Consider the following 21,119-nt stretch of genomic DNA (forward strand, 5'->3'; position numbering starts at 1 on the left):
TTCTCGAGCTGAAATTTTGTAGAGAACTTGAGTTCAATAGAAATAATTTCGTCATCTGTCAAGCCAATCTCGCTAAGCATGTCACCAACCTTTTTTTCTTCATGAGTGTTTATCATAGGCTGAGCAAATGCATCCAAACGATTTTCCTGTAGATCAAACACATATTTTAAGGTCTCAGTTAGCTCCTTCATCATGTTGGTGTCCTTCATCACCTTAGATGAATATGGCTTCTTTCCTTGTTTTCTCTCAGAAGATGAAGTCACAGAATTATATTGTTGGAGAAGAGATTCACTGAAATCATGATTTGAGTTAAACATAAAAAATTCTTTGTCATCCATTTCTTCATCTCCATCTTTTTGTACTTCTTCTTCAGCGTCATTGCCACTTACAACATCCACTCTACTTGCTCTTTCTTTACAAAATATTTTCTCCAAACGTAGATACAGGGGAAAGGGCTTTCTTGGAGTGTACAACCTTTGTCCTTGTTTCTAGGAAAAGGAATTACAAAAATATCATAGAAGGGTGAAAATAGATGTTGAGCAGAATATAAATAATTTATTAAATTCAAACTAGTAAACCAACCTTCAAATATGCAGCTAGGATCTCTTTGTTGTCTATAATCACATATTGCTTCACATCATTCCATCCAAAACCGCTACAGGCTGCCATGTCAGCTGCAAATTGATACTTCTCTTTTAGCTTTTTAACCTTATTCTTACAATGACTTATTTGAAAGCTACCACCTGAAAATGTTTCATTTATTTTTCTAGTAAGATTCTCAAAAAATCTAGGTCTAAACTGACCCGCATCAACTCTTCTTCCTTCGATGACAAGTTTCTCCATAAAAATCGACAAATGCATCTGTCTCTTCGTCAGTCCAGATATGTCTGTCTATTTGTCCTTATAATCTAGATTAACTCAATTAAAATTCAAATAAACATTGCATATAAATGATGTCATCATTGTAATAACTTATAAAATATAATACATTTAATAAAGTGCTACATGTAGTTCACCTAACTTAAGTTTTACAATTAGCTCTTACAACAAATATCCAACCAAACAAATTGAAAGATTCGAATAAAACACACATACAACAAATAAATTAACTAATTGATTCAGAAATTCATCCACTCGCTGTATATTTTGTTTGTTAAATTGTCTCGCTAAGCAGTCCAATCATTGCTGTCCTCTACACTAAATTATGTCATCATTGCCATCTTCGTTACCACCATGCTTCTCTCCAATAGGCACTTGCTCCTCTTCAAGTAGTGTGTCCTGTTTAGGGTTGAATTTCATATTAACCCGAATAAAGTTTTGTAATAGATAACAAGCAATACTTATTCTATTTTGTGTCTTAATTTTGTAGAAACAATGACTCTTCAAAATTATCCATCTCTTCTTCAGTAAACTAAAATAGCGCTCAATAATGTTTCTAGCTGAAGAATGCTTCTTGTTAAAATATTCTCAAAAATTCCTAGGAGCATTTCTACCATGAGTCCATTCTTGTACGTGATATCGAGTATGCCTACATGATGCTAGAAATCCATTGCAATTAGTATAACCTGTATCCACTAAATAATAATTTTCTATAAATTGAACTAAAAATAAGGATTCTTGAATGAACTAAAAATATTGAAATATTTTTGGTACCTAAAAATTAAGAATTACATACCAATTGGTATCTTGAGGTTATTACAACGTGAAATGACATCTCTAAGGATTCTTGAATCCAAAGCGGATCATTCCCATCCACTAAATACGTATACAAAATTCATTTCTCGATTGCATACGCCTAGGACATTAGTTGATATTTTACCTTTTCTTGTTTGGTATCTTAATTTATCTTTTTCAGAGACAGTCACATCTATATATGTTCCATCTAATGCTCCTAGACAATCCTAAACCAAAGAAATTGAAGTATCAAGACTAACTCTATACAAAATTATAGATTATACAAAACCACTACCTCAATTATTTACTACATTTACCTTGAACCATTTTCATCTGGTATCTATGCAGTCATCTGGAACAGGAGCAACTTTTGCAAATAATAGACTTTGGACATGTATGACCAAGGATAACACCTTATTGAAATACCTACTTATTGTTTCTCCTGACCTATAAAATCTAACTTGAAGCGTGCAATTCTTTTTATGATAAGCTAGTATTATTAAAAACGTAATCACTTGCTCAGGTATACTTACACGACATTCATCTCTTAATCCACCTTGATCTTTTAGTAAGTCACACAATTTTTCTAATATATCTACGCTCATCCTTAGTTCCCAAATATAATTTTATTGCTCCTCCTATTATGCGGTTTAATACATTCCATCTTAAGGGATTAGTATTAATTTCTCTATTCCTAATCAACAAATGTTCTCTTCTCCTATTTCTCAAATACAAAAATACAAACATCAAAACTAATATCGTAACTGCTTCAAGCTCGGCCTGAATCATAAAATAAAATAAAAAATTGTCTAAATTGCTCAGAGCGGTCCAATGGTTCCATTCTTCCCTAATCAACACATAAAAAATAATTTATATAATTAACACATACTAAAAATTATCAGCAACAATAAAAATAGCAGCCATAAGAGCAACGACAACATAACTCACTAATTATTTTAATTTTTAGTTCAAACTAATAACAAGAGATAAATTCAATACAATTTTTTCAATTCATTCTTTCATTATGAACCAAATACATCAACATATTAAAATTCAGAATAATTTTTTCATTCATTCATTCACACTATCATTGTAAACATTTAAGATTCTGTCAAAAAAAGAATGTAGCTCTTCTTCTTATATGATTTTTAGATTGAAAAATTATAAAAAATTAAAAACAAAAAAAAAGACAAAGAAGAACAAAATTCTTTTGAATAGAAAAATAAAAACAAAAATAAAAAGCAATAAGGAAAGAGGCAGAGCAATACCTGGTTATGTGATTGATAAAGAGAAGAATAGGCTTCCAAAAATTGTAATAAGAACAAACAGTAATTGGCTGTTAGAAATATTGTTATTAGATTAACTGCACACAAAAAACTAATGAAAAATAAAAAAAGAAGAAAATACAAAATCAGAAGAGAAAAAAAATAAAAAAAAAACAAGAAAAGAATCAGAGAGAGAAAATAAGATACAGAATCAGAAAAAGAAGAAGAAGAAAGAGAGACAGAAATAGAGAGCAAGAAGAAGATATTACTGTGAAAGAAGTGAAAGAATAGGAAGAATAGAACGAAGTAGAAGACAATGACAGATAGAGCAAGAAGAAGACGAAGAATAGAAAGAGAGAGCAAAAAGAAGAGAGAGTACCTGGAAACGACGATGCAGAAAAGCTTAGGTTAGGGTTTTTCACAAGATAATAAAAATGGGTAATAATGGAATAATGAAAAATATCTATGGACAAAAATAAATTTTCATTAAAAATCTCGTGCCCACCTTTCTATTTCCGTGTCTATTAGTGTCTTTCATTTAAAAGTGGACACAAAAATAAAAAAAAGTGTCCTAGAGACACTCTGTCCAATGTTCATGTCTCTTTATCCAAATACTTTTACATATGTACTACTGTCCATGTCTCTATGTCCTGTCTATAGAAACAAATGTAGCCTGATAGATGTGTGTTCAACATATATAAAATTGAGTTGTCAAAAATGTATATAAAATTGTAATTTGTAAGTTTTAGTTAAGTTGCTCAAATTCATGAATAATCGGTTCAATTAGACTAATCAGAATTAATAGCCACACTAATTTAGTTTAAAATAAAAATTAGTAAAAAAAATGATATACTGATCGAATTGACTTGAATTTTAGCGATTAGTCGATTTAAAATAATAAAATAATTTTTTTAAAAAAATATTATATATAAATATATTATTTTATTATATCCAGTATAATCACAGTTAAATTTTAATCAAATATTTGAATTTTTAAACATTTATCTTTTCGGTTCAATTTTCATAGATTTACTCAAATCATTAAAAAAGTTATTTAGACTCTGTTTTGCATTGTCATAAATAAGATTTAAGGCATTGTAAAATATTTATTTTTTCTTCATAAGAAATTTAAAAATTTTAATATTTGTGTTTTTTAATTGAATGTTTGCATTTCTCATATCAGAATTGATCACATTATCATTTAATTAGAAATATTAATTTTAAGAACTACAGAAGATAAAATAAAAAAAAATTTCAGAGCCAAAATTAATTTAAAAATTTTTCAAAACAAAACAAAAGATATATGGCTGATTTTTTTCTATATGAAAAAATATTGGTGTATATAAAGTATTTATACTGCTATAATGTCAGTGTAAAATATATCCTGCGATTTAATTTTATCTCTTTTGTTATCTAAAACCTGTAAAACACAGGTTGTAAATAGAATTTTATTATTTTTTAACATGCAACCTGCAAAATGAAGGTTGCATTTTACTCTTTTTCTTTTTTTGTAATATTAATATTTTTATTAAAAAACCTACAAAACACATATTGTATTTTGTAAAGCGCATATTTTATTTGATTAAAATAAAATATTTTAATTTGAGAACCTTGTCTATAAATACCATTGTCATTCATCTCTCTTTCGTATTTGTCATTTTTTTGTGTGACAATTAGTAGAGTCAGTGAGGTGAAGTTGAGGATATAGAAGGTATTACAAATTTACAAGTGTATTATAACGGTGAGATCATAGCAAACACACACGAGGAAGTGACTTTTATATGTGAATATTCGTTGTCTTTTGTTATTCCATGCACCATGAGTTTTGTAGAGTTGCGAAATGGTCTTTGTGTGAATATACAAAGTCACATTTTAAAGAGGGTTAGCTACATTTTATACAGGAATCCTATGCTAGTATTTTGGTGGGCTAATACAGTTTTAAATAATGTCATCATTGACGACACATGTATCCAATAGATGCTATATATTCATCAACAAACCTGATTTTCACGTGCTTATGATAGAGTTGTACGTTGAGTTTGAATAGCATTTGGGGCTAGATGCGGTTGACGAAGAGTGAGGTGAAAATGGATGAACTCAAGGATATAGATTGGGAAGAAGATAATAACGACAGTGAAGAAAAACTCGAAGCCAACTATGAAGTCGATGACGAAAACGAGGTAGGCAACTCGGCGGTGCAAAATAAAGCAGATGCAGTTGTCAACCAGCACCCCTTTGATGTTCTGTCTTTTATGCAAACTCTAGATCTCGCAGTCATGCATGTTCCAAAATATTCTAGATGTGAGAATTTGGGTATGTTATTAATTAAAGTTACCATTACATTTCTTTATTTAGCCTTGACTGACTAACGGTGATTCACATTTCATAGGTGAAGGTAATATTGCGGTAGAAGATTAATAATAATAATAATAATAATAATAATAATAATAATAATAATAATAATAATAATAATAATAATAATAATAATATCAAACAGTACTAACAATGTAACACCTTATCACACGGAACTTTATGCTTAAGTCGTAAATCAACGATGGTGAGACACATTATGACCTCTAAAAGAAGAATATACATATAGATATAGAAGGATAATGTTATAACTAAGAGCACGTGAAGAAAAGATAGACCACAAAAGACGATTAATTGGTGCACGAAATTGCAATCACACTTTTGCAACTCCGCACAACTAACCAACAAGTGCACTGGGTCGTCCAAGTAATACCTTACGTGAGTAAGGGTCGATCCCACGGAGATTGTCGGCTTGAAGCAAGCTATGGTTATCTTGTAAATCTTAGTCAGGATATCAGAAATTATCAGGGTTGATTGTGAAAAGCAAAAGAACATGAAATAAGTACTTGTTATGCAGTAATGGAGAATAGGTTGAGGTTTTGGAGATGCTCCATCTTCTAAATCTCTGCTTTCCTACTGTCTTCTTCATCAAACACGCAAGGCTCCTTCCATGGCAAGCTGTATGTAGGGTTTCACCGTTGTCAGTGGCTATCTCCCATCCTCTCAGTGGAAATGTTCAACGCACCCTGTCACGGCACGGCTATCCATCTGTCGGTTCTCAATCAGGCCGGAATAGAATCCAGTGATTCTTTTGCGTCTGTCACTAACGCCCCGCCTTCAGGAGTTTGAAGCTCGTCACAGTCATTCAATCATTGAATCCTACTCAGAATACCACAGACAAGGTTTAGACCTTCCGGATTCTCTTGAATGCCGCCATCAGTTCTAGCTTATACCACGAAGATTCCGGTTAAAGAATCCAAGAGATATCTACTTAATCTAAGGTAGAACGGAGGTGGTTGTCAGGCACGCGTTCATAGTTGAGAATATGATGAGTGTCACGGATCATCACATTCATCCGGGTTAAGAACAAGTAATATCTTAGAACGGAAGCAAGCATGATTGAATGAAAAATAGTAGTAATTGCATTAATCCATCAAGACACAGCAGAGCTCCTCACCCCCAACCATGGGGTTTAGAGGCTCATGCCGTGGAAGGTACACAAAGAAACGTGTAAAGTGTCATGCGGTCCAGATACAATGTCAAAAGATCCTATTAATAGTAAACTAGTAACCTAGGGTATACAGAAATGAGTAAATGACGAAAAAATCCACTTCTGGGTCCACTTGGTGTGTGCTTGGGCTGAGCAATGAAGCATTTTCGTGTAGAGACCTTTTCTGGAGTTAAACGCCAGCTTTTATGCGAGTTTGGGCGTTTAACTCCAAGTTTTATGCCAGTTCCAGCGTTAAACGCTGGAATTTCTGAGGCTGATTTGCAACGCCGGTTTGGGCCATCAAATCTCGGGCAAAGTATGGATTATTATACATTGCTGGAAAGCCCAGGATGTCTACTTTCCAATGCCATTGAGAGCGCACCAATTGGGCTTCTGTAGCTCCAGAAAATCCACTTCGAGTGTAGGGAGGTCAGAATCCAACAGCATCTGCAGTCCTTTTCAGCCTCTAAATCAGATTTTTGCTCAGGACCCTCAATTTCAGCCAGAAAATACCTGAAATCACAGAAAAACACACAAACTCATAGTAAAGTCCAGAAAAGTGAATTTTAACTAAAAACTAATAAAAATATACTAAAAACTAACTAGATCATACTAAAAATATACTAAAAACAATGCCAAAAAGCATATAAATTATCCGCTCATCACAACACCAAACTTAAATTGTTGCTTGTCCCCAAGCAACTGAAAATCAAAATAGGATAAAAAGAAGAGAATATACTATAGATTCCAAAATATCAAGGAAACTTAGCTCCAATTAGATGAGCGGGACTAGTAGCTTTTTGCCTCCGAACAGTTTTGGCATCTCACTCTATCCTTTGAAGTTCAGAATGATTGGCATCTATAGGAACTCAGAACTCAGATAGTGTTATTGATTCTCCTAGTTAAGTATAATGATTCTTGAACATAGCTAGTGTATGAGTCTTGGCTGTGGCCCAAAGCACTCTGTCTTCCAGTATTACCACCGGATACATACATGCCACAGACACATAATTGGGTGAACCTTTTCAGATTGTGACTCAGCTTTGCTAGAGTCCCCAATTAGAGGTGTCCAGGGTTCTTAAGCACACTCTTTTTGCCTTGGATCACAACTTTATTTCTTTCTTTTTCTTCTATTTCTTCTCTTTTTTTTTCACTGTTTTTTCTTGCTTCAAGAATCAATTTGATGATTTTTCAAATCCTCAATAACAGTTCTCCTTTTCCATCATTCTTTCAAGAGCCAACAATTTTAACATTCTTAAAACAACAAATTCAAAAGACATATGCACTGTTCAAGCATTCATTCAGAAAACAAAAAGTATTGTCACCACATCAAACTAATTCAACTAGTTTCAAAGATGAATTCAAAATCCTGTACTTCTTGTTCTTTTGTGATTAAAGCATTTTTCATTTAAGAGAGGTGATGGATTCATAGGACATTCATAGCTTTAAGGCATAGACACTAAGATACTAATGATCATGTAATAAGACACAAACATAGATAAACATAAGCATAAAAATTCGAAAAATAGAAAATAAAGAACAAGGAGATTAAAGAACGGGTCCACCTTAGTCATAGCGGCTTGTTCTTCCTCAATGTCTCTTCCTTGCCTCTTTTTAGAGATTTCTCCGGTCTTAGGTGCCATAAATGGTTTTAGAGAAATAAAAAGCAACGCTTTTACCACACCAAACTTAGAAGGTTTGCTCGTCCTCGAGCAAAAGAATAAAGAAGAGAGAGAGTGGTGGGGTAGGTGGGGATCCTATGGGGTCCACAGATCCTGAGGTGTCAAGGAAAAGTCATCCCTGCACCAAGTGGCGAGCAAAAATGCTCCTTATGCCAATTCTGGCGTTAAACGCCGGGCTGGTGCCCATTTCTGGCGTTTAACGCCAGCTTGGTGCCCATTCCTGGCGTTTAACGCCAGTCTGATGCCCCTTTCTGGCGTTAAACGCCCAGAATGGTGCCAGACTGGGCGTTAAACGCCCATCTGCTAGCCTCACTGGCGTTTAAACGCCAGCAAGTTCTCCTCCAGGGTGTGCTGTTTTTCTTTCTATTTTTCTTTCTGTTTTTGCTTTTTCAATTGATTTTGTGACTTCTCATGATCATCAACCTATAGAAAACATAAAATAACAAAGGAAATTAGATAAAATATAACATTGGGTTGCCTCCCAACAAGCGCTTCTTTAATGTCAGTAGCTTGACAGTGGGCCCTCATGGAGCCTCACGGAGGCTCATAGCAATGTTGGAACCTCCCAACACCAAACTTAGAGTTTGGTTGTGACCTCCCAACACCAAACTTAGAGTTTGACTGTGGGGGCTCTGTTTGACTCTGTTTTGAGAGAAGCTCTTCATGCTTCCTCTCCATGGTTACAGAAGGAGAACCTTGAGTCTTATAGTTTGCACTGTCTGCAAGCCACGGAGTTTCCTGAATAGCAAACAATTGCTCATCCAGAAAGGTTTCAGAGATCTCAGTAGGAGGGAGGGATGCTCCTGCTACTGGTTTAGGAGGTTTATCTTCTTCTTGAGGAATTTTCAAAATTTCTTTTATTTCCTTTAGTTCCTCCAGATCAGGCTGAACATCTTTAAAGATGTCATCTAACTCTGATTCAAGACTTTCAGTCATATTGACCTCCTCCACCAAAGAGTCAATAATATCAATGCTCATGCAGTCATTTGATGTGTCTGGATGCTGCATAGCTTTGACAACATTCAACTTGAACTCATCCTCATTGACTCTAAGGGTTAATTCCCCTTTTTGGACGTCAATGAGGGTCCGTCCAGTTGCTAGGAAAGGTCTTCCTAGAATGAGAGTTGCACTCTTGTGCTCCTCCATTTCCAGCACTACAAAGTCAGTTGGAAAGGCAAATGGCCCAACCTTGACAATCATGTCCTCAATTATGCCTGATGGATATTTAATGGAGCCATCAGCGAGTTGGAGGCATATCCGGGTTGGTTTGACTTCTTCAGTCAACCCAAACTTTCTGATAGTGGATGCAGGTATTAGATTGATGCTTGCTCCAAGGTCACACAGGGCTGCCTTGGTGCAAGCACCTTCTAATGTGCATGGTATCATAAAGCTTCCTGGATCTTGAAGCTTTTCTGGTAAGCTTTTCAGGATGACTGCACTGCATTCTTCAGTGAGAAATACTTTTTCAGTTTCTCTCCAATCCTTCTTATGACTTAAGATCTCTTTCATGAACTTAGCATAAGAAGGTATTTGCTCAAGTGCCTCTGCAAACGGAATCTTTATTTCAAGAGTCCTTAGGTAGTCTGCAAAGCGGGCAAATTGCTTATCCTGCTCCGCTTGGCGGAGTTTCTGAGGATAAGGCATCTTGGCTTTATATTCTTCAACCTTAGTTGCTGCAGGTTTATTCCTTACAGAAGTGGTTGGAGAAGCCTTTTTAGAGGGGTTACTATCAGCACTCTCAGGTGTCTGAATCCCCTTTTGCGTTTGAACGCCAGGATTGGGTGGAAAATGGGTGTTTAACGCCAACTTTTCCCCCTTTTCTGGCGTTTGAACGCCAGAACTGGGCAGGGAATGGGCGTTTAACGCCAGCTTTCCCTCCCTTTCTGGCGTTTGAACGCCAATAGCATTCCTCTCTGGGCTCTTACTGTCCTCAGAGGGATTTTGGATAGTGGTTTGGCTATCCTCTGTCAATTGTTCTTTATTTGGCTTTTTGCCACTTTGAGCAATGTTATTCAATGTCTTCCCACTCCTCAGTTGAACTGCTTGGCATTCTTCTGTTATCTGTTTAGATAGTTGCTGCCTTGTCTGATTCAATTGTGCTTCCATATTCTTGTTAGCAATTTTAGTTTCTTGGAGCATTTCTTTAAATTCAGCTAACTGTTTTGTCATCAGTTGTAATTGCTGATTAAGCTCAACCATCTGTTCTTGAGGGTTAGGATTAGTGGCTACTGCCATAACTTCTTCTTTTGTAGAGAACTCATTGCTAGAGTACAAATATTGATTTCTAGCAACAGTATCTATAAGCTCTTGAGCCTCTTCAATCGTCTTCCTCATATGTATAGACCCACCAGCTAAGTGGTCTAAAGACATCTGAGCTTTTTCTGTAAGCCCATAGTAGAAGATGTCCAACTGTACCCACTCTGAAAACATTTCAGAGGGGCATTTTCTTAGCATACTTCTATACCTCTCCCAGGCATTATAAAGGGATTCATTATCCTCTTGTTTAAAGCCTTAGATGTCCAGCCTTAGCTGTGTCATCCTTTTTGGAGGGTAAAAGTGATTCAGGAATTTGTCTGATAACTGTTTCCATGTCTTTATGCTTGCTGTAGGTTGGTTATTCAACCACCTCTTAGCTTGATCTTTTACAGCAAATGGAAACAGTAATAGTCTGTAGACATCCTGATCTACCTCTTTATCACGTACTGTGTCAGCAATTTGTAAGAATTGTGCCAGAAACTCAGTAGGTTCTTCCTGTGGAAGACCGGAATACTGGCAATTTTGCTGCACTATGATAATGAGTTGAGGATTTAGCTCAAAGCTGCTTGCTTTAATGGGAGGTATACAGATGCTACTCCCATATGCAGCTGTAATGGGGTTAGCATATGACCCCAGAGTCCTTCTGGACTGCTCAATTCCACTTAGGTCCATGATGGAGAAAGGAAAATGATATGGATTGCAAGTAGATTATTTATTTATTTAATTTTTTTATTTTTAATTTTTTTTATTTTAAAGTGACCGAAAAAAAATATAAAATAAAATAAATAGAGAATAAAATAAATTTTCGAAAATTAACAGAAAATAAGATCAAAGCAAATTGAAAACTGAATCAATTAGTTAATTAAAAAGATATGATTGATAATTATTTTGAAAAAAAATATGATTGAGAAGATATGATTGCAAATAAAAATGATTGAAAAGATATGATTTTGAAAATCTTTGACTAATTTAATGCAAAATTTCGAAAATTATGAGTAAAACAAGGAAAGGATATATTTTTTATTTTTAAATTTTAATGAGGAAAGAGAAAAACAACAGAATGACACTAAACTTAGAAATTATAGATCAAAACAAAGAGAACAAACAAGAAAACTTTAAATGTCAAGATGAACACCAAGAACACTTTGAAGATCAAGATGAACACCAAGAACAAATTTTTGAAAAATTTTTAAGTGAATAAAAGCACAAAAGACACCAAACTTAAAATTTTTAGAAAATCAAACACAAATTTTTTGAAAACTTAAAGGAAAACACAAAGAAGACACCAAACTTAAAATATAAAACTAAACTCAAATAAAAGACTCTAAACCAACAAAAATAAAACAGTCCTAATCTAAGCAACAAGATAAACCGTCAGTTGTCCAAACTCGAACAATCCCCGGCAACGGCGCCAAAAACTTGGTGCACGAAATTGCAATCACACTTTTGCAACTCCGCACAACTAACCAGCAAGTGCACTGGGTCGTCCAAGTAATACCTTACGTGAGTAAGGGTCGATCCCACGGAGATTGTCAGCTTGAAGCAAGTTATGGTTATCTTGTAAATCTTAGTCAGGATATCAGAAATTATCAGGGTTGATTGTGAAAAGCAAAAGAACATGAAATAAGTACTTGTTATGCAGTAATGGAGAATAGGTTGAGGTTTTGGAGATGCTCCATCTTCTGAATCTCTGCTTTCCTACTGTCTTCTTCATCAAACACGCAAGGCTCCTTCCATGGCAAGCTGTATGTAGGGTTTCACCGTTGTCAGTGGCTACCTCCCATCCTCTCAGTGGAAATGTTCAACGCACCCTGTCACGGCACGGCTATCCATCTGTCGGTTCTCAATCAGGCCGGAATAGAATCCAGTGATTCTTTTGCGTCTGTCACTAACGCCCCGCCTTCAGGAGTTTGAAGCTCGTCACAGTCATTCAATCATTGAATCCTACTCAGAATACCACAGACAAGGTTTAGACCTTCCGGATTCTCTTGAATGCCGCCATCAGTTCTAGCTTATACCACGAAGATTCCGGTTAAAGAATCCAAGAGATATCTACTTAATCTAAGGTAGAACGGAGGTGGTTTTCAGGCACACGTTCATAGTTGAGAATATGATGAGTGTCACAGATCATCACATTCATTCGGGTTAAGAACAAGTAATATCTTAGAACGGAAGCAAGCATGATTGAATGAAAAATAGTAGTAATTGCATTAATCCATCAAGACACAGCAGAGCTCCTCACCCCCAACCATGGGGTTTAGAGGCTCATGCCGTGGAAGGTACACAAAGAAACGTGTAAAGTGTCATGCGGTCCAGATACAATGTCAAAAGATCCTATTAATAGTAAAGTAGTAACCTAGGGTATACAGAAATGAGTAAATGACGAAAAAATCCACTTCTGGGTCCACTTGGTATGTGCTTGGGCTGAGCAATGAAGCATTTTCGTGTAGAGACCTTTTCTGGAGTTAAACGCCAGCTTTTATGCCAGTTTGGGCGTTTAACTCCAAGTTTTATGCCAGTTCCAGCGTTAAACGCTGGAATTTCTGAGGCTGATTTGCAACGCCGGTTTGGGCCATCAAATCTCGGGCAAAGTATGGACTATTATACATTGCTAGAAAGCCCAGGATGTCTACTTTCCAATGCCGTTGAGAGCGCGCCAATTGGGATTCTGTAGCTCCAGAAAATCCACTTTGAGTGCAGGGAGGTCAGAATCCAACAGCATCTGCAGTCCTTTTTAGCCTCTAAATCAGATTTTTGCTCAGGACCCTCAATTTCAGGCAGAAAATACCTGAAATCACAGAAAAACACACAAACTCATAGTAAAGTCCAGAAAAGTGAATTTTAACTAAAAACTAATAAAAATATACTAAAAACTAACTAGATCATACTAAAAACATACTAAAAACAATGCCAAAAAGCGTATAAATTATCCGCTCATCATTAATCACACATGAACATGTCAACGCGAGTAGTATACCGAATATAAGTTTAGAATGAAATACATAATAAGTACAAATCTTGACTCGCGAAAACAAGGTCGGCTATAAATATATATATATTACAAAACCAAAGTGTTTAAGATACATCCTATTTCTCCATAAGTAAAAAATCTAAGAGGGATATACAAATACATATTTAAAAGTGGAGAAAAATACTATGCAAGAGAAATTTCAAAAATAAAGTCTTTGCTTTTGCCAAAAGGACTCTAACATACTCAGCGAGGTGCGTCACGTCTTGTATCTGAAAAATAGATAATTTTCACAATGGGTGAGAACATCATCCTTTCAAGTTCTCAGTAGGGTAATAATTCTGAATAGAGACTATGTAAAACTGTATGAACCCGCTAGACAATCCTAATCTCCAATCACACAAGGTTCGAGCCTAGGATTCTTTCTGATTCAAACAAGGTACATAACTAAATCTCAACTACTTTAGTGATATCTAAATCTCAGTTCTCCTCAATACAAGTCATCATCTCTCTCAATGACATAGTTTTCCAATTTCAGTAATTTGATATCAAAACTTAGTTTTAATTGTATCAATTTATTCTCAGTTTTTTACAAAACCTCAATCACTACATTAGAAACAACCCTCAGTGTCACCACCACCAGCATAAGGAATTTCTCAGTTATTCAAACACAGACAAAATAATACAAAAAATACACAAATAGAGAGAATAGTTAAATTAATTAGGTCAATTAGCATATAGATACAATTATTCAAGAAGGCAAGCCAAATATAGGATGCACACCAAATCAATACACACATATACAAATGATGTATGTCTGTCCTACTAGTCATGAGCTCACGTGTCGGTTAAACTGCTAGAACTCGATACATCCGGTAGCTAACCTGGACATTATCTTTCTGTTGTGCATCTCCAGGAGGCCTATAATCGAAAGAAAGTACCTTTTCACATATGAAGGAGTGTGTCTTTCCACCTTCTCCTAGAGGAATTACGAAGGAGAATGCCTTTCCACATACGAATGAGTGTGCCTTTTCACCTTGCAACCAAAGAAAGATGTAGAAGAAATTATACGAATGAGAGTGTCTTTCCACCTTTCATTGATGTAAGGGTTTAATAAGAAAGAAAGTGCATTTCCACATTCTCCACATCCAAACTGCGACAAGAGAGAGAATCTGGCATCCTCAACTTGCCTGAACCGTGAGCGGGATGAAACCACCGTCCTCACCGCGAGCGGGATAAAACCACCATCTCTGCTAAGTGACTAACGCACTGAGCAAGCAGGTTGACACCACCGTCCTTGTCAATCCAGCCATCTAGGCCACACTCAATAACATTAATATTTTTTAGCAATTTCACAGTTTTTAAACTCGCTAACCCCAATTCATTATGAATTCCTCACATTTAGATTCATAAATCCCCAATTCCGTATCAATTTATCCTTTCCATTATCATGTGAGTGAGATAACATCACCATCCTCACAACATCAAGCATAATCACAACGCAAGAGAGAGAATCGTTCATCCTCAACTTGTCTATCACCGCAAGAGAAGGAATCCTTCATCCTCTACTCGTCTCTCCGCGAGTTCAAATACCAACCAGAAACAAGCGGGACAAAATCACAATTCTTGCATCTACCCCAGAAGTTCAAATATCAATCAAACTCATTCTTATCATCCAATCATATCAACTCATTCTTATCATCCAGTCATATCAACTCATTCTCATCATTCAATCATTTTCAACTCACTTCAACTCAATAGGTTCCTTTCCAACACTTTTTACCCTCTAATCCACCATCTCTATACTCGTTACAGGGTTTATAGAAGTTTGAAAAATTAAGAAAATAATTTAAAAGCATAAGATCCATTCTAACTCCTAAAAATTAGTTATCAGATCTCAAATAAGAGTTACAGAAGTGAAAAAGTAGAGTGCAATAGGCAAAACAGTTAAAATAAATATTTTCAGTAAAACAAGACATTCGTACATATGCATGCCTCGTGCATATGCACGAGTTCCCTTTTGTGCATGCGCATGGTATGGGCATGAAACCATTTCACTTCTCTAAACTCCCTTCATGCGTGCGCATGGGTCGTGCGTACACATGACCTCAGTTTTCTGCAACTTCTGCAGAATTCAATTTTTAACCCCCAAATTCAAACTCTCATAATTTTTTCTATAAAATTTTATTTTCCTTCATCCTTAGATGGTTTTAAAGATCTTTCAACTAACTTTAATTTAAGACAAATTCTCATCCAAATCAGAACTCTGAGTGCCAAGTTATGGCTCGTCGAAGTTAGCTCAAAATCTGTTTTTACCAATTTCACATAATCCTTCAATTTCATCCATTCTCAATTCAATTCAATCCTAAACCATTCCAAAACCATTTCTACACATTCTAAATACTTATTCATCAATTCTCAACTATTCCAACCCTAAATTAACCCACTTTAAACTTATTTAACCCATTCTATCAACCTATCCATATTCATTAACAATATACAACATTCATATATCTAATTTTTTAATCAACCAATAATCAATCATCTCATTCTCATATAACAATTCACACCACTTACTTAACTTACCACATAGGGAATTCCTCACCCTATTACGATCTTTGGCCCAATTTCACATCCATTACCATTATAAATTCAAACTACATATCACCTCAACACAATTTCAATCATACTAACATACATCACAATATCCAATTGCACAATAACACATAACACTTCTCAATTCATCCAAAACTCATTATTTTTATTATCACTTTCATGCCAAAACACATCAACCAATACAACACTCATACTAACCATTATTCAAACATATCAACAATCAATCCATTCAACTTATCCTAAGGACAAATAACCTAGGTTTTCATATAACATTACATAATGCTTACTTGAAACTAAAACTCGTACCTTAATGTCAGAATTCCAAGATTCCAAACTTTCTTTCTGAATTTTTCAAGCCTCAAGTTGGTTTATACCAATGTCCAAGTTTTAATTCCACAATTTCACCAAGCTAAGTGATGCGTGAGCATCTTATCTATCTTTTCCTAGTGAATTTGCATCTAAATTGTTGAGTTTAATTTAGAATTAATCATATTTTAGCCACTATGGATGCTATTTTGAGTTTTGTGCAATTTTATTTATTTTAGGTAGCATTCAGAGGGATTTGATGAAGTTTCTGCAGAGAAAGAGAAGAAACCAAAGAGATGACCAGCGAAGACCGACGCGGACGCATGGCTCACGCGACCGCGCGGAATGGAGAAAACGCAATGACGTAATCGCGTGCCTGACGCGAACGCGTGGACTAGAATATGTACAAATGACGCGAACACGTGGACGATGCGGACGCATCACATGCGCGATCTGCAATATTACAGAAAACGCTGGGGGCAATTTTGGGCCACGTTTTGACCCAGTTCCAACCCAGATAACACAGATTAGAAGCTGCAGAATGGACAAATCAAGTGGTCCCCACCCATCAACTGAAGATGTAACACCCTAACTACCAAAGCTCACGCTTCCGACTGCGCAACTCTGATAGCTCGGACATTACGACGACACTTATACTATTTAATACTAAAATATGAGCCTGTTTAAAAACTTTAAACCGCAATACCGTTTCTAAAAATACTTTCGTTCGATAACGTACATCCAAAGAAACCATACAACTTATGAAAACTCATAAAGAGTACATCCATATATATACATACATATATATAAATAATATTACAGACATTAACCAATACAATTCCTATCCCTCTTATAGAATATATCAATATAGAGGCGAGGGTACAATAATTAATAATCCAAAGCAATACAGAACATCACAACAATAACTAAATAAACTCTTCGTAACTTCTGCGCCCATATCCTGAAAGGGAAAAAATGTAAGGGGTGAGAACATCATCCTCGAAAGGGTTCTCAGTAGAGGGTTTTTTGGGAATTACTGTAATAGGATACATGAAGATAAACCGTACCAGTGATTAATAACCATCTTATGCTTCTTTTCAAAAACAGCAGTTTACAATGAAAGTAAAGTCAGAAATCTTTTCTGAAAGAGGAACTGTTCAATTCTCAAAACATCAAAGCATTTCAAAAAGGGTTATCTATACTGAACCAAAATAACCTTTCATATCTTATTCCAAACCAGAACCACAAAACCGAAATCAACCATCGGTCCATCTCATTCAACCACGGCCCTAGGCCCAAACAATCCAACCACAACCAATCCACCACAATCCAACAGAGTTCCAGATGCAAACACAAGTAGGAAGATGCAAACACAAACAAACAGTTATTGCAAGTAGAACAATTAGCAGTTAATCACATAGGCAAACCAAGTACAATATGCATACCCAAACAATGTCACATAGATGCATATGCATGCCTGTCCCTAGTGGCTGATGATATCATCTGTCGGTTATATAGCCAACCCGACACGTCCTGGTAGCTAACCATGGACAGAAACACCCATCGCGGAGCAAATAAGTTTGAGCTACAACCCCCTTGCTACTACCCGCTCAACCCAGAGCCAGTGGAATAACCACTACTGCGGCTACTACCCAGGCAGGTGTTTAACAGCTCAACCTGGAGCGAGTGGAATCACCACTACTACCGTTACTACCCAGGCGTCACAGTCTCTAACCTGGAGCAAGTGGGACGAACCACAACCCTTGCTACTACCCAGGTATCACAGTCTCTGACCCGGAGCAAGTGGGACAAACCACAACCCTTGCTACTACCCAGGTATCTCAAGCATATATTCATTCAGTTCCAACCATGGATCAACATCCATCTCAGCCATCCGGCTTAAATTCATAATTCATAGTCAGCCATACGGCCCACAACTCATTCGGCAATCAGCCATAAAACAATATCATACACAACTATTCCGGCTCATGGTTCAATCCAGAACCAGCCAATATTCATAATCATACACAGCCTTTCCGGCCCATAACAAAACAGCACTTCCATATTCAACATCATCAAATTCATAAAACCGGCATTTAAGCCATAAATCACTTTTCTCAAGCCATTTCACTTTGAAATCAAATTTCAACTCTTTTCAGCCTTGGCTTTAAAGGATCTCATTTCTCAAATCATCTCAGGCTCATAAGCCAAATTTTACTCAAAGTGAGTTCCCTTTTTAAAACAAAGCCACTCTCGGCATTCTCTTTCCAAAACTTCCAAAACCATGGCAAGCTAAGGATTTATTTCAAAGCATTCAAAATCACCCATCCAACAATGGGATTTTATAACAAAAGTTTCTCGGCAGAGTCCCAAGTCTTTAGGGAAGGTCAACTTATATAAATTCCTTAAAATTCATTGAAACTCTTAAAATCATAGATTCTCGGTTCAAGTAAATAAAACTGAATTTACTATAAAACCGGCCATACAAAATCACAAGTTCCAACCCGGTCCAAAAATCAACTCATTTGAAACGGAACCGGTTCATTTGAATCAAACCACTTTCAAGTTTCTTTTTAGAACCCATTTTTCTAACTCTTCCAAAATGCCTCAAACTTGATTAATCAATCAAAAGTCTAGATTCCTTTGAAATCACTAAAAACTCCTTTTTATATTAAAATCAATATTGGAGCATCATTCTTTCCTTTAGTGATTCAAACGGTAAAAATAGTTCAGTTCTAAATAAGCCGAACTCAACGTATAAGGTTCATCAAATAAATTAAGCTTGAAAACATAAATATCCTTTTAATAAATCAAATAATACAATTTCTCAAATCCAGCCCTTTTTAAGTAACCTTACAAACAAGTGTAGGATTCTGTAGAAATTTCGACAGTACCTCCCCTAAAACTTGGACTTTTGCCACCCGGTTTGGGTCCCAACTAAACCATTTCTCATTCCTTTTCAACAGCTCAAAACCAGAAATCAATTTAAAGCAAGCTAAATCCAACAATCGCCTCAGTGGCGTATCTCAAGGATACCATTTCAAAATCAACTCAATATCAATCGATATAACTCATTTCCAAAGCTTTAAAGAAACGGTTCAATAACAAATCATTTGTCCAAAACCAAATCAATTAAAATAAACCAGGCTGAATCCAAAAGTGCATTCAACTTTTCATATCATCAAAACAATTAACTCAAATCAAATCAATCCTCAGCGGATTAAACTCAGATTTCAAATCTTTAAAGAATCAACTTCAAAACATTACATTTCACAATGCCGCACAACAATTCAGCCAAACCAACATCCATAATCATTCGAGTCAATCAAATAATACATAAGGCAGATACAATCACCAAATAGATAATATCTCACATCAGTATCCATATGTAATAATTCCAATATATAAAACATAGTTTTTGGAAAGCGCCCCTACCTCAAAACGCCAAAATCACAACCCAAACGTGTCAACTAAACTCTTTTCGCTCCGCCCGAAATCACCGGCAATCAGAACCCGACTCGGCTTGTTCTCTCGAAAGCAGAAACAGCTACAAGCGGCATAATCAAACCAGATTCTAACTCCTAAAACCATTAACATCGCAAATACTTTATTACACGGAACAGAGAACTAACGCAGGGCTTTCAAAAATCGAAATACTCACTGAAATAACAAAATGACGCAGCCGCAACATCAAATCGGCCCAACAGCAGCTCCATCAATAACTTTTGGGCGACAACGGCGGTCTGAATATCTAATAACAGCAGCTGTATAACCACGCGTTATCAACACTCTTCCCGGAATTCCAAAGGAACAGTAACCAAACTTAAAACTCTTACCGCCGGCGGGACTCGGTGGCAGCAGAGACGTTCCTGGCAGTAGAGGCTTAGCCCGGAGCCTTAGCGGTGGTCCCGGAAGTCATAGAACCACTCCTGGCTACCAGAAACACAGAGGCACATGTCCCCTTTCCAACAGCGACACCTGCGGCGGTGGCTGATGCAGCAGTTCAAGACACAAGCAGCAGCGACGGGGGATTTCAACGGCAGAGAGAGAGGCAGTTTCCTCCACTCTCATCCATAGTCAAGCACGATGGAGGTGGAAGCTGGCAGTGGCGGCGTGGTTCCGACAGGGGTGACTCTCCTCTGTTCGTGCTCCCAGTGGCAGCGGAAAGAATGGATTCGGCGACAGTGACAGAAGCAGCTTTCCTCCCTCCTCGCGCGTGTGCCCTCCCGTCAGACCCTTCCTCTCTTGCCTCAGTTCCAATCTGCGACAGAGGCAACCCCACGAACAGCAGCGGCGGCCTCAACAGTGCAGGGCACGGCGGCAGAACGGCTCCTCACGTGTAGCACCTCGGGGTCTCCTCACCTCAGCGGCATCGGCGGCGATGGCGAGACCCAGTGGCGCCGGCAGACAGCCCCCTTCCTCCCTTCTCTCTTCTGTTTCTCTCTTTTCCTTTGGTTCGGGAACCATGTGTGTGTGTTAGTATAGGGCTGCGCAGTTGTGTTGCAAGCTTGTTGAAGGGAAGGAGAAAGGGTGGCGGCTGTAAGGAGGTTTGCGGCGCTGAATTTAGGACAGAGGGTGTGTTATGCCGAAGGAGATGAAGCAGGGGTGGAGGTGTGGCTACGCTTTGACTTGAGAAAGGGGAAGTGTTGCTACTGCTGAGAGTAGGTGAAGGGAACCGGGTCGGGTACGGGTCACTGGGTTAGGGTTTCATTATTTTGAAAATTAGGCTTAAGGGCATTTTAGTAATTTCACTTAAAATAGGGATAATATAGTAATTGAAATCCAATTTAAATCCAACACTATTTGTATATAGAAAAATACTATTTACTCAT

At 36.8% G+C, this 21,119-nt stretch overlaps 1 long non-coding RNA gene across 1 annotated transcript; it reads right to left on the bottom strand.

The window, feature by feature from the left end:
• Window positions 1–16,485: 16,485 nt before the first annotated feature.
• On the bottom strand, window positions 16,486–21,109 carry LOC130973661 (uncharacterized). Its single transcript, XR_009084229.1, has 3 exons — window positions 20,124–21,109; window positions 19,723–20,051; window positions 16,486–17,248 (listed from the first exon to the last, which is right to left on the bottom strand). It is a non-coding gene; the product is annotated as an uncharacterized LOC130973661 (long non-coding RNA).
• Window positions 21,110–21,119: the final 10 nt, after the last annotated feature.

This window comes from Arachis stenosperma, chromosome 4 (assembly GCF_014773155.1).
Source record: "Arachis stenosperma cultivar V10309 chromosome 4, arast.V10309.gnm1.PFL2, whole genome shotgun sequence".
Taxonomy (NCBI): Eukaryota; Viridiplantae; Streptophyta; class Magnoliopsida; order Fabales; family Fabaceae; genus Arachis; species Arachis stenosperma.